Consider the following 16,039-nt stretch of genomic DNA (forward strand, 5'->3'; position numbering starts at 1 on the left):
ATTCTCTGCGGAGAAAACAGAGTTAGTCGTCTTTTCAAGAAAGCATGATCCCGCGCAGCTTCAGCTCCATATGATGGGAAGAATGATCCAACAGGTTTTAACTTTTAAATACCTCGGGGTGTGGTTCGATTCCAAATGCAAGTGGGGAGGACACATTAGGTATCTGATAACGAAATGCCAACAAAGAGTAAATTTTCTTCGAACAATAACAGGATCTTGGTGGGGTGCTCATCCGCAAGATCTAATAAAATTGTATCAAACAACGATACTTTCAGTGATGGAATATGGATGCGTTTGTTTTCGTTCCGCTGCAAACTCTCATATTATCAAACTTGAGCGAATTCAGTACCGTTGTTTGCGAATTGCCTTAGGCTGCATGCATTCAACACATACAATGAGTCTTGAAGTTCTGGCGGGAGTTCTTCCATTAAAAGATCGATTTTGGGAGCTTTCATCACGCCTGCTAATAAGATGTGAGGTGCTGAATCCCATGGTAATTAATAATTTCGAACGACTAGTCGAGCTTCGATCTCAAACAAAATTCATGACAGTATATTTTAACCATATGTCACAGGAAATCAACCCTTCAAGATATATTCCTATCCATGTCAGCCTCCTAAATGTCCCTGACTCAACTTTATTTTTCGACACATCCATGCAGCGCGAAGTGCGTGGAATCCCGGATCACCTACGCTCGACGGAAATCCCTAAAATATTTTCAAGTAAGTTCAGGCATATTGACTCTGAGAAAATGTTTTACACGGACGGATCGCGAATTGAAGAAGCGACAGGGTTTGGTATGTTCAACAATAATGTTTCGGCCTCATTTAGGCTTCAAGAACCTGCATCTGTTTATATAGCAGAGCTAGCAGCAGTTCATTATAGTTTGAGTGTAATCGTCACATTATCTCCAAACCATTATTTCCTCTTCACAGATAGTCTGAGTGCAATTGAAGCCATTCGCTCAATCGCTGCTGGCAAAAATGAACCGTTTTTCTTGGGTAAAATAAAACAGTGTCTGAACGACATATTGAACAATAATTATCTAATCACTATAGTCTGGGTCCCGGCTCATTGCTCCATTCCTGGCAATGAAAGAGCCGATATTTTAGCCAAACGTGGTGCTATTGAGGGTGAAATTTATGAGCGACCGATTGCTTTCAACGAATTCTATAGCTCGTCTCGCCAAAGAACACTTGCCAGCTGGCAAGCATCTTGGGATAGAGATGATCTGGGTCGTTGGATGCACTCAATTATTCCGAAAACATCGACAAAGGCATGGTTCAGGGGACTGGATGTGAGTAGGGATTTCATTCGTGTGATGTCCAGACTCATGTCCAATCACTACACGTTAGATGCACATCTCCTTCGAATTGGGCTCTCCGAGACTAATCATTGTGCTTGCGGAGAAGGCTATCGGGATATTGATCATGTCGTTTGGACATGCGTGGAGTATCGTGATGTCAGATCTCAACTAATAAATTCTTTGCGTACCCAAGGTAAACTATCCAATATCCCAGTTCGAGACATTCTTGCTTGTCGTGACCTTTCATACATGAAACTTATTTATCATTTCATAAAGAAAATTGGAGTTTCAATTTAATAAAGGCCCCTTTTAAGACTTAGCTCTGATCCCAGCTGCGTCCATGAGTTCAACCAATAGCTAAATTAGAATAAAAATTATGTAATGATACAAACAAACTCGAAACAGTTTATGAAATTATCAACAAAATGTCAAAAAAAACAGCTTATTTTATAATTTATAGAAGGTAATCGTTTGGTTCAAATAATATTTCCGAGTAGATTCCATAATTAATGACGAGTTACCTAAGATGATATTTAAGCTATAAGAGAATATGTTTTAATAAATTCAAAACGTTGTGACTATGTTAGAATTAAATTAGGATAAGAATATTATGTAAAAGTGATGCTACGGCGAAGAAAAACTTATGTAAACTGCCTTAAGAAATAAACGTATTTATGAAAAAAAAAAAAAAAGAACAAAATATTTATAGAAGATGAATTTGTTAATTATTTTATATTCTAGCATTTAGAATAGAGTAATATCTTAAGTATTTCTCTCATCTGATTCTGATGCAGTTTATTAAATGGTATTTTATTTAAAGATAAAACTACTGGGTCAATTTACTTAATGAAATTGAAATAGCTCATCAATAACGAAATAAGTAATTATTACTAATTTTGATGTTGAACAGATATTGTACAATGTCTTGATCCCTTGATGAAATATCACGAAAATATCAAGTATCGCTCTGACAACACAGAAACATCAAGCCAAGATATGATGGTAAAATTTGTTATTATTTTGACCTTTGTTTGCTATTTACACCTACCCGGGTAAACATGTAATGACGCTACCGGCAACCAACTGAAGCCATCGGGGAGCTACCGTCAATGTCAATGCAGTGTCGGTGCGGGACACGTGAAACGGCTCTGGAGTTTTGCTTTAGTGGCGTTTTGTTGACGATTTGAAGCAAAACTAAAACCGTAGCTGGGTTCTCATTAGCGCACTGCGACTACTTAGGTAAATTGGTTTGTTGGCTTCGCGTTGAAAATTTATTACGTGTTTTCCGTTTCCGACTGGCGACCGATAATTGGTGATCATAATCTTTATCGGCGGTAATTGTTTATTCTTTTCTCTGGAAAGCTCTGGGAAAACAAACATTCTTGAGATAAGTATCATCCTAGTTTTTTTTTAATTAGCCTTGTCACGTTCAATTTGAACGATTACAGTAATTGAAAATTCGTCATAGACCGCTTCTCTGAAACATTCGCGGCAGAAACAAAAATCTGTTGTTGATATACAAGAATAGTAGGATGATGTCTAAGCAACACATTATGTTGTCATCCTAAATTTTCGAACTGATCATGCAGTTTTTCGAGTGAGTTGATTTGTACTCTTCTAGTAACTATAATGGAAAAGTGCACGTTAACTACGCAGTGCATCAAGTTTTTATATTCTGTAACACTAACAACTGGGTAACTTGTTTAATTTTACCAGAGAAAACAGAAATACGGGCTCACTTATGAACTGTGTGCCAAATTTGCTCTTAAAGCGTGGTTGCAGATGTCACCACGATCGACTCGGGGTGCCACCACGATTTGGGTGCCGCTCTCACATGAGACACAATTTTAAGGTGCAGCATTAACTACACGCTAGATTTTTGTTTTGCTGTTGGTTAAAGTGATAAATTTGTTTTTTGTTTTATTCCGATCGAATTCTCGTATGATTTATGCGACTGATGGATGAAAAATATCAAAAATATAATAACTCGATTAAGCAATACTTTGTTGATGTATTTGATGACAAGAAGCGCACTGGTTTTCCTGAAATTAAGATGCTGAGCAGCAAGGATTGTTGAACGAAGGCAATACCCAAACAAATCGAAGAGTGGTTAAACGTGAATCGCCAAGACATTTCTAATGTAGACATACATCATGTGAAAATGGGTTCTCCATGAGCTGAATGATAGACCGCAAACCTCGGAAAAGTAAAACTTGTAGTAGGTAATATTAGAGATATAACAGCGAGATTTGCGTAGGACTGCTGTCGACAAGGAGCAGATCACTTGAAAAATGCACATTTATTTTGGTTCTCATTCGATCTTTGTAAAATGCTTTGGATTCTGACAAGAGCCGACGGTTACCATTTCTCCAACTTTCAACACGGTTGACAATTATTTCCACGAGCAAAATTCCGAACAAATCGGTTGCCTCTCGTTTGGCGAACGGAGCACAAAGTAAATCTGCCACATGCTTTTGTGCCCTTCCCTACAGCGCTTCAAGTTCCACACCGAGTCGTGGCACCCATGAAGTTGGACGTCCTATGGATTAGTGGCGACACTTGTACTGATTGCATCCCCCATCCATTTTAGGGACACTTATTGCTCCTTTCTTCTATGAAACTCCTATAAAAATCACTCTGAAGCGCAGGAAATATGTGTGTTAGTCAATGCTCAAGATATATCGGTTCTCGCCAAATTCAATCAACACTACCTTGTACTTTTCATTGTCAAATCCATATAATACTTATGACAGACATTTGATATCAGAATCACTATACACCATGAAATCGCATGTTTGTCACCCTGAATCGCGGTCGTATCACGCGAGCATCATAGAACAACGGTGATTTCCGTACTAGGGTAACAGAAGTATTTTGGCCACTTCATATATATTTTTACAAAGTGGGAAAAAATAAAATCAATCCTAAAGTCAACCAAAAAACAAACAGCATAAAACTCATATACTTTATCAACGTTGTAGCATATTTTTAAAAAGCAGTCAAACCAAGAAATGTTCATAAATTTGGTGAATCATTCATTTATCACATTGGTCCCATATAACGGGCCTTCTGGAAACTCTAAATCTTCTAATTACTTTAAATCATCAGGTTGAATGCCGTTGGATAGAAAGTAAACTTGCTTTTAAATTGTTTAGAAAGAGATAATTTGGGTATAAATTGAAGCAAAACACGTACCAAGTAACATTTTCAATTTTTATAAATACTTGCAGTAATTTTCATCAAAAACATCAAAATTATGGACATACATTTTTTTCTAATGCTAATTACATTTAAACAATGAAGGAAAACATCCTGTCTTCCAGAACAAACGTGTCATAAATGCACCTTAAAACCTTAAAATTTGATATGAGTGAAACTGTTATCCGATGAACACTTACACACAAAACTAGTTTAATAATTCAAAGAGGCATTGATTGTATCTTTCATAAATCATTTACTAGGAATACACTTCAAACCGCAACTATTTTTAGTTTCTATATCACGCCTTTTTTTGAGAACGGTCAATAAGCCATCCATCAACATTCACATTTAATTTCGAATGACTCGGCACTCGCTGAGAGTAAGTCATAATAGTAAACGGCAGAGAAAAGTTTTCTCTTTCGTCTGGTGTTAAATTTAATACTCTATCTTTCATAGCTCGCTTGCAATTTTCTTCGAAAGTGGAAGTTGACAGGTGGCTTATTGGCCGTTCAAAAAAAAAAATCATGATTTTACAATGAATTTGTATAGTGATAACATTTATTGAATAAACTGTATTTAGCAAATTATTTCGATCTTACCATCTAAATGATGACATTTCAAGAACAAAATTCTACGTATTTGATATGAAAAAGAATTCAACGCGAGAATTAAGTGTATAAGCTGATGAAATATAACTTTTTTTGATCAGTTTTCATGTATTTATCTGACAATTCGACAATTGTTTGGTTGATAAAATTTAAGTGAATTAACTATTGGTTTTTAATGTGATTTCCTTTGAATAAGGTTTTAAGTGGATTGAAGTATCATGCCAAATGTTCACATATAGTTCACAAATTAGTTATATCGAATCGTAAATTCACATGCAAAGGAGTTGGAAATAATGCGTGAACATTTGACTCTACTCAATCCTTCTATTGATGTGATAATTTATTTCTGCCAGATGGTCTGCCATCTGATCTTCGAACTCGTTCAATAACCCATCGATAAACGATAAACAAAATCTGTTCAATCATCTCCTAGAAAATGAAACGAATTTGGCGATTTGTCGGTTATGTCAATTATACCATTATTAATCAGGAAACGGGAATGACAGCGATCTGATCTTTGAATTTGATCAATAACCCAATAATAACATCCGAAAGAGCCTAAGTTGGTTGAAATCAGTTCAGTTCAAGTCGGTTCGTCACTTTACATTACAGCTCTGGAACAGGAAGCGACAACTGTTTGATCTTCGAACTTGTTGAATTAGCTACTAAGCTACTATTGGATCAGCTTTCAAACTAGTCTACGATTGTTGTAGTAGATGAAGTCATCTTAGAGAAAATTGAGCAAATGTTAAAAAGTGCGAAAAATCTTTGTAAGGTGCATACACGTACTCGACTAACTCGAACGATATATAACACTAAGGGTTTCCGGGATTCGATCGAAAATCCTGCTATTATCTATCCTCTCAATAGACGAAGACAAAAAGAAGCATTCCTCGACTGTCTACCTTCACCGGATGGGATGGGACGAAAAGCAGAAACTTTTCCTGTGTAACCACAACACTTTTAATCAAACCGTTTCATTTCAGAACTCTTTGCTTTCGACAAGCCTTTCGATTGTTGAACACTTTCCGCTATTTAAATTTCGAAATACAATTAAAGCGTGAACCCAACGTTCTCTTCTATTCTTCTCAGCATAGTTATACATTCATGTTCATTAGGGTTTTTTTTGCTCAAGATCCACAAAGTTGATCCATTATACGTTGTCTGAATATTTGCTGTTCCCTTTTTTTCCTCGTCCTCTCGTCAGCGCCGCTTTTAGCGCATTTTTCCCAGCTGCTTCAGTAGCACTTCAGTGTCGTCACCTTGAGGGTGACAACGTGCAAATACCATGATGAAGGTGACTACAAGAATGTCCTTTCGCACCTCGCTACGAACGTGCCGGAATCTCCCCGTCTTGTCCTGTGCAAGCTGCTGGAATTACGCCCGTCTGCTTGTAAACCGTTGAAACTATTGAAAAGTGTAATTTATAATAATTAACAAGAAGGGAGTTGCTTCGGCTGTTTGTAAAGCTCTTCACACTTCCTTTCCGTTTCCGACTAGGTAGGAATAAACCACTGTCGGAAAATGCATTCATGAATCGAGTAGATAAATTGCGAAAAGATGGACGGATAGTGACAGCAAACATGAGGTATGTCGATTTTTTTACAGTTTTAAATTTCCGGCCACAATCTCCCACCAAAGTATCGTATTGAGAGTTAAAATCAATTTTTCGAGATGTGAAACTCTGTTGAGGAATAGAATTGTTAACGTCACAACACATAAAAGAACGACTTTCGGAAGGAAAGTTTTAAACAGAGCAAAATTCAAAATGATCAAGGGAAATGCGGTTGACTCCCAATAATCATTCCCCAAACACCGTTCCGATGATGAATAGGGATAAATATGAGCTCCATAACGGAAGTTGACGGAGGACACGTACCGAGTGCTCCGTATGTGTGACTATATAATTTTTAGAGAAAAATTTTACCAGACGAAAGAAAAATTTTCAGAAGAACTTCAAGGCGGAGTGGGAGAAGTGGTTTATGTAAATATTGAAAGAGTGAATGGATACAAAAGATCCCTGCATTTTGAACCGGCTTACGTACCGTCGTCAATCAAAGGAGAAGTCGATTAAACGGTACTTGGCACTTGGGTTAAATACTTACTCCACCGGTATTTGTGTGGCAAGTGTCTCCTTGAGCGGAAATAAGATTCACACTCGTTGAGACAAAAGGCACCGAAAAGTGGTTGCGGCATTCGCGAATGTCTCGCTCCTCAGTAGAAAACTAGTCGCTCTTGGGTTGTTTATTTTTTCTTCGCTCTGACAGCAAGATTAACATGTTAACTCCACAAACATTTTGGTTCATTGAAGATCCCGTTTAGAAAATAACACGTACACTTCCGGTGAAACTCTCAACGGGTGAGCACGTTGCATCGTGTTAGTCCGGGGAAAATTCGAGTATTTCGCAAGAAAGAAAGGATTTTCAGCCGTACTTTGACGATTCGACGCAGCCACACAGCGAGATTTTCGCTTGTAGTCAAGTGAAAAGAAAGTCCACTGGACTATAAACGAAAATTAACTGGCAATATAGCCTTAGTTGCTGTGCCATCAATTCGGCGTCATCTCAAGTGAGGTGACGCCAACCAGAAAGGAAGAAGAAGAAAATAACACGTAGAGAAAAAGCTCGTGGTAAGGCTATTTCGTTGCAAGCTAGTGCCTGCATAGGACAGCACAACCGGGGCGCAGGATGAGAAAGCACTTTCGTGTAATGCATTTTTTATCTTTGGGTGTTTTTGCTTGATGTGAGCATCCTAGGGCGAAAAATCACAGTTCGTTTGCTTGCTACCAGAGCTGCCACAACAAGCATGATAATAATTATCTTCCGTCTAGTTGGTCGTTTGAGATATGGCTGCAGGAAGATCGTTTGCAGAGGATTTGGCACTCGATAGAAACTGAAATATGTTTTTATAATTGCGTGAATTGACAAACTGAAACTGGGTTATCCGATTAAACGAAATTTGAGTGGCATTTGTGAACCCGACAATACATTAGCCGAAACAATCGATCCGAATAAACTTGCTTGATCTTTTCCATAGTCATTTCGATTGGAAAATGCTATTCAAAATCCTTAAAATGAAACAAAAACGACAGTCCAGAAAGAATAATTGAGTCTCGTACCGGTAAAAAAAAAATAAAATTATGACAAAAGACAGAGCTCTTAAATAGACTGGTTCAATTTAGAGAGTATAAGAATATCACTCGACTATGAGATTAACCGTCAAAAATATAATTTACCATATATGAACACAAACACGATTGAAAAATATGCACATCTTTACTGGCCAAAGTAGAATTTAGTGGGTTGGCTGCTCGTAGGCCCGTATTTAACTTCTAGTAGCAGGACAATTCCAGGGCGGATTTCGCATAGTGACAGTCGTAGCTACTGATAAACGTTAGCTATCGATTTCGCTGACATTCTTTGTCGTACACATGCTTAGCGACAGTGCCGGTAGAAACGAAACTTCTAAATTCTCGACCACAGCTACATATGGCCTGCCAAATCACATAGTTCAGGAATTCTTCTTTGTCCGGAAATTCTTGGCAACAGCGTTTCTTCGCATTGCGATATAATAAGCTAGGTCCTGAAGTTATTTAAAGTCTTCGAGTACGTGTGGTTCTTCGTCGATTATTTAGAGTTAGATTAGAGATTCTTAGTGTACAGAATCATTGCATGGCTAGTACTACGGATCCTACTGACACTAAGAACCCTTCCAGGTCGGGGCTCGAGCATACGACAGCTGGCTTGTAAGACCAGCGTCCTATGCATTGAACCGCCAACCCAGGACGAAAAATCCACATTCAGAGTAGATCTATTTTCCATGGAACATAACATTTACTTTGATGTGGAACACATCTTTGTTTTTTATATAGGGGTACAAATTAGAATCTCAAGGAAGTAAACGTGCAGAGAAGTGATCAGGATTTGAACACTTACAGGGCATTTCTCTTCAGTGCTTAAGATTAGGATAAATTCCGATTATTGGCACAATGACGCTAAAATGAAATGTAGAGGCGCTACTTGTTTAGAGATGATACTTTCAGCTAGAGCAAGAGTCAAATCGGTAGGTCGAAACAAACTTAACCGTACCCAATTTTACACATTCCTGAAAATGTTCCATGTTTAATCGTAGTAATCACTTTGAAATCGATTTTCTTCTACTTCGAGTTTACTTTTATTGCTGATATCTATGCTGATATGAATCGTTGAAAATCACTACTGCCGATATGAAAATTTTCAGAAGAATCCTCCTTTTTTGATTTCATTTTTCATTAGCAGGTACCGCACGAAAAAACCAGCAATCGCAAAACAGCTAAAATATTAGTTGTTTTTCTGAATCTGATTGGTTAAAATTTAGTACAACTAATCAATTGTTGTTTTAACTAAACTGCCATTTGCTGTGCTAGCAGTTTAGCAATGACATCTAACTAAGACACGCACCACAAACGAGTAATTAAACGTTACAGTTGAGCAATGACATACACCCTAAGCGTAAAATAAAACGTTCCAATCAGGTGTCAGTCGTGCAACTGACACAATACCAGCAAAGTTACCTGAATGCATGAAAGCAAAGTAATTTGAACTTAATTTTACCGTGCCATTTGAGACAATTTGTTCTGAAACTCACAGATAGAAGAGCTTTTTTGATTCTGTTTTCAAGAATGTTGCTGATAAGCCTAGTGCTACAGATGCACAAGATTTAAAAAAAATACAAATAGTACCACTTCACTTTAGCAGCAAATTTTTAAGCGTTAAACGTTTTTAGTTACATTGACATGATCTGTCTGAAAATACATTACTCACAGATGAAATTAAAACATTTATACTATAGGAATATCTATTAAATACATGGAAAACCTTGTTTTACAATTAACTCTTATATTATTCAGCATACCTTCACTTACATAAAACAACCACTATGTAACTGACATAAATGACGTTCATTTGCCATTGAAAATTTTCAATATGAAACGTTGCGGTGAAATGAAGATGATTTTTGTTCTGCGTTTTGCTGCCTTCGTTCTCCGCCAAGTGACAGCATTTGAATACAGTAATTTCGTTTACCTAAACGGTTATGATAAAAACAACAGATATGTTAGTTAGATCTACAACTTTTTTGTTGAAAAATAACCAAGGTGTGAAGCAACAATTACAATATTGTAATTTTGCGATCTGCGGGTTCTCCGTGTAATGGCGTTTACATTTTTTAATTGAACTACACCGATGCAGGGGTACACTAAGGCCTGCATAAACGAACGAAAATCATAAAAACATTAACAGTAACCTTCGACAGCAATAAACGATTCCACACCGAACCGATGAGTGTAAATTCACTCTATCACCTGTTTATTGAATTATTCAAATAGGTATGCGGGTTTGCTTGATAAATTGACACAAGAGGTGTTACGATGAGTATCGAAACTTTATCGATTTCAAATTAAAACATCAGGCACATTCAACTTCACTTAGCATAAAATTCAAACCTCGAGAACGATCGTACAACATGACTGTACGAGATAGGGCAGGTTAAAAGAAAACCAGAAAAAAGGTTAGCAGGCTCGTGATGCGGCAGCGCACCGAGATAATCCGCCTTAAGCAAAGTACGGGTCAGGTATAAAGGCACATTGTTTATGTTTCCCTGCTTTCGTTAGGACCCGACTAGACTCGGTTAAATGAATTTGCATTTACGTTACGGTCCTTTTAGAGGATTAAATCGTTAGGGATTAACAATGTAAGGTCCAGTACCTGCAATCGTCACTTGTGCTCGAAATGGTTTGAAATGAAAATATTTGTAATGAAAGGAAATGCATTTAGTTTGTACAAATGCAAGTAATTGTCTGGTGCCTGATAATGCTTGAGTCAGGTACCAAAATGGAAACAACGGCCGACCGGATTAGCCGGTCGGGCATGTACCGGGTAAGAAAACCCAGGATTAGAAAGCGTTGCAATGAATTGCAATTTAACGATGTATTGAAGGGTAGAAGATTTACGGTTTACCCGATATATCATTTGTATACCTACTATGTAAGAAAATTCTGTATAAATAGGTTAGATTTTCTGTAAATAAATCAGTCTTAGATCAGAACCCAAAAGGGTAGTTTGTTGTCGCTCAAGAGTATCACGTCCTGCAGTAGTTTGTTCCTCAAAAATATCAAGTCCTGTGAAAAGTGGCTAGAGAAGTATATTTACCAAGGGTATCACGTCCTGCAGTAGTTTGTTCCTCAAAATATCAAGTCCTGTGAAAAACCACTAGAGAAGTATATTTTCAGAAACTTTCCGAAATTTCATATCCGAACGAGCAGTGCACTATTGTGCCATCTGTGTAGAACTAACGCGTATCCCCCACTATAGGAGGTGTCGCCTAGATCACACGATACACAAAGTTGCCAGCCTCCTTAAGAGAACCCCCTTCGAGGTAGATTTTGGTAGCTCCACCAGGAGCTGGTTGTAAACCAAGAAAATCTAATTTTCTTACCATAACATTTTGGTGGCTCCAGAGAGGAGTTGAAACTCACGACCAAGCAAGGAACTCACGATCAAGCGTAGAGAATTTCCGCGAGACAAGGATTCACGGAAATTAAAACTCACGTTCAACAAAGAACTCACGACCAAACTTAGATAATTTCCGCGAGATAAGGATTCACGGAAAGCTAAGACTCATTGATCAAACAAAGCGATAAAGGGAAATCGCGAACCGTCTGTTGAATACTTAGAAGAAAAAGTACAACAAGATGTCCAAATTCGGTTTTATTGAAAATCCGAATGGAGCATGCCGACTGTGCACGGCACAAGATGGCAAGGACAACATGGTGGAATGCGACGAATGCGATCGCTGGTTCCACCTAAGTTGTGCCAAACTGAGAGACATACCACTACAAGAGGAAAGGTGGTTATGTGTAAAATGTTTGAGCATCGAAAAGAAGATGTTCAATCTGGAAGTAAGCGTAAAAAGTGCTGAAACCAAGGAACCGAAACCCTCCACTTCAGGAGTAATAAATGATAATAACCAAGATTGGGTTATTTATCTGAAACGGCAGGCACTTATGCAATTGCCTCGTTTCAACGGATCCGCGAATACGTGGCCAAAGTTTAAGCACGTATTCGAAGTCACAACGGAGGAAGGTCGATTCTCCAATTTAGAGAATCTGAATAGATTAGAACAAGTCCTGGAAGGTCAGGCTTACAAGCAAGTACAGCAGCTTATGATGAATGCTGCTAATGTACCGCGAATAATCGCGAGACTAGAAGAAGTATTCGGAAGACCCGAATTAATCTATAACGAGCTTCTACAAGCAATAGCACGGATACGGAAAGAGAGTAGATCCGTGACCTGCGAAATGGCAGATGCACTCGACAATCTGGTGTGCAACATAAACCAAATGGGTAGAAGAGAATACCTGCACGACCACAGATTGATAAAGGAAATGGTGCAAAAATTGCCATATGCGATCCAGGTCAAATGGGCAGAGACATGCCAAACAAACGTAGGCTCGCCAACTCTTGAGGATTTCAATCGGTGGATTGAGCCACATGGAAGGGTTAATCGACTAATGAACGAATCAACACCAGAAGTAAAAAGGCACAGGATTAACACACACGCTGCGGAGGAAAAACAGCAAGATGCAGCGGCAACAAAACAAAGAAGCCCACCGAAAGGAGAATACAGCAAGGACTGCGTGTATTGCAATGGAAAGCACCACGTAAGAAGCTGCAAAAAATTTAAAAAAGCATCCATGGAAGAAAAACACCATTTCACAAAGGAAAACCGTCTGTGTTTTGGTTGTTTGAACAAAAATCATACCGCATGGAAATGCCCGACGAAGCGGCCGTGTGGCATTAATGGGTGCAAAGCGATGCACAGCCCGATTCTCCACAAAACACCGGTAGAAAAAGAAGATCAAGTTAATCATCACGATGGGAAAACATCGGAGATTCTGTACCAGGTGGTACCCGTTACATTAAAGAACGGGACGAATCGAGTTGATACCTACGCGTTTCTTGACGCAGGATCATCTCTCACGTTATTAGACGAATCGCTGGCCAATAAGCTTGAACTCAAAGGCAACGTCGAGCCACTAACGTTAAAGTGGACTCAGAACGTCACAAGGAATGAAGATGAAAGCAGACGGGTTCGCCTGTGGGTAAGCGGTGCATCTCAAAGAGCTTACGCATTGAAAGGAGTGCGAACCGTAAAGGACCTGCAACTGCCAAAGCAGTCAGTCGATGTTGATAAATTAATAAAAAGATTTAAACACCTGAAAAATTTGCCGATCAACTCATACGTAAACGCGCAACCAAAGCTATTGATTGGATTAAATCATAGCCATCTACTAGCACCAGTAGAGAGACGCCTTGGTGATATAGGAGAACCAACGGCGTTGAGGACCAAACTGGGATGGTTGATATTTGGCAATATATCCAATACCGTGGAAAATGGAATAACGATGATACACGATGGGGAACAGAAGCTAAACGAATTACTAGAAAAGCATTACTCAACGGAAGATTTTGGTGTTAAAATAGTTGAACCACCTTCGAAACATAAAACGGAAGAACAGCATCTAATGGTACACGATGGAAAACTGCCATCGTATGAGCGTATTATCGTACGAGATAATACATCAAAATCATATAAAGATCATAATTATCAATGCAGTACTAATGAGAATGTCATTAGTAAAAAAGTAGCCGATAAAACCAGAATCAATGTACGGCAACTGAAAGCTCAGAACGTGCCAAGAAGAATTGGTAACTCGAGAATCAAACATTGTCGTCAAAATTGGAATTTAAATCTTCCTACTAAGGAACCGGCTTCAGCAAGCAACAAAGCGGTTAAACAATCCATTGAGAACAATGAAAGGGATAAAACGTATGGAATACCCTTTCAATTCATTGGCAATATAAGTACACCTTCGAACAACTATGGAACAAAGAAAGTAAAAGGTCACCATTATCGGAAAAGAAACTTAAAAACGAGTACATCCGTGATTAAGCCAATGGTTAAAAGCAAGGACTTGATGGAACAGCAACCACTAGAAGTATTTTGCAAATCATTGGATTCCTTTACAACTAAAGAGGAGGTGAAAATACCTAATTCCACATTATTTGAGAAAGAGATCACGACGATTAATTTAAATGATGAAAAATTGAAGCGTGAAGACATCATTCGTAAATCAAAAAAGAAAAGCCGAATCCATGTCATAGGAATAAATTTAAATATCATGGCAGGAATTATTTCCGTAGTCGCTGCTATTTTGTCATTAACCAACGCCCTAGTAATGAAACCTATAGATGAAGACGGTATAATATTCGATCACTTTGGAACATGTGTTTTAAAAAGAGGAACATGGCGAACAAATATAGAGACAAATGTGTCGCCCGAAAAGGATATTGAGGAAATAGATCGAATCTTCATGATGGTGAGGAGCGCAGTAGGACCTACACAGCTATACCTAGGTCTAGAGAAATACATGCAACTGAAAGACACAATGGAACATTATAGCCAGGATGCAATACAGGAAATTGAAAGGACAACGAGAGTAAAACGTAGCAAAGGAGTACTAGGATTTATTTCGAATATCATATTTGGTGAAGACGACGTTGAAGAAGAAATACGGGCTATGAGAATACACGAAGACGAAAATATTCATCACGTTTCAAGGGAGCTCGACGAAATGAACGACAGAGCGAAAAACGCTGCACTGCAATTCAACGGTCACATATTCAGATTAGAAACGGAATTAGCAAATTTACGTAACGTCGTCGAGGACGAAGAACATAATCTTCTTCACCAAAAAATCTTAGAAGCAACCGTAATGGCTAGGCAAAACATCGATGATATTATCATGAAATATCGAAAGATTCGTTCGCATCCAGTAACCACTTACGAACTTTCGAAAATAAAATTGAAGATCATAGATAAACTACCGAAGGGATATACGGTCCTAGATTCCCCGGACGCAATAAGCTACGAAAACTACATGGTCAATGGGTCAGTGGTAGTAAGGATGAGTACTACAATAATAAATAAGGATCCATTTGAAATATTTAGGATTATCCCAGTACCGCATGTAAAGGATCATACAATAATCAGTGTGAACGCAACGTACGTAGTAGTGGACGCAGAGGGGAATTACTTTTACCCAGAAACAGCCTTTGTTAGACTCAATACTACTCATTTCATCATGGCTCAAACAGAGATAAGAAGGGCTCCAGATTGTGTTGTGGCGGCGCTTCTGCACAAACATAGCGGTGAAACGTGCGTACTGAAAGAGATACCTACACCTTGTTTAAACGTCATCCAGTTATCTGAACCAAATAAAGTTCTGTATTACACTGACGATCCGAAGGCATTATTGATACATTGCGAAAAGTCAATATTTCCACCACCCTACGACGCAGCTATCGTAACGATGCAAGATGACTGTACCATACAGACAAGGAATAAGACATTTTATCCAAAGATAGCCGGAGAAAATAAGAATATTCGAACGTACTTCAAACCACGTACAGGGATGAATTGGATTTTGAATTTTACAATGCACAATCGGACGGAACCAGGAAGCAATGTAACAGAAGTTAAGCTTCCGGACATACCAGAGCATTATTTTGTGGATCACTTTAATTATGGATCGGAACCAGTACACAAACACTCGACGATCGTAACATTGATAGTTATCACATCGGTTATACTAGGCATATTATCATACCGATATGAATATCTACGAGTTTGGCGATGTTTTATCAGACAACAAAACGATCCAGAGGACATCGAAATACCAGCTAATACTATTCGCATACCATCTAGCTTCAATCAGCGACCAACCCGGCGAATAATGTTCACCAGAACCGACGACGACGAGGTTGCAGAAGAACGAGTTTAGAAGAATAAGCGAAAATTTACAAATGTATTACAATTAAAAATG

General features: G+C 38.4%; 1 protein-coding gene across 25 annotated transcripts in view; it reads right to left on the reverse strand.

Moving 5' to 3' along the window:
* The window catches only part of LOC131425391 (sex determination protein fruitless), a 761,905-nt gene that overhangs the window by 64,262 nt on the left and 681,604 nt on the right, over window positions 1-16,039 (reverse strand). The gene's annotated exons all lie outside the window — the stretch shown is intronic.

This window comes from Malaya genurostris, chromosome 1 (assembly GCF_030247185.1).
Source record: "Malaya genurostris strain Urasoe2022 chromosome 1, Malgen_1.1, whole genome shotgun sequence".
NCBI classification, from domain to species: Eukaryota; Metazoa; Arthropoda; class Insecta; order Diptera; family Culicidae; genus Malaya; species Malaya genurostris.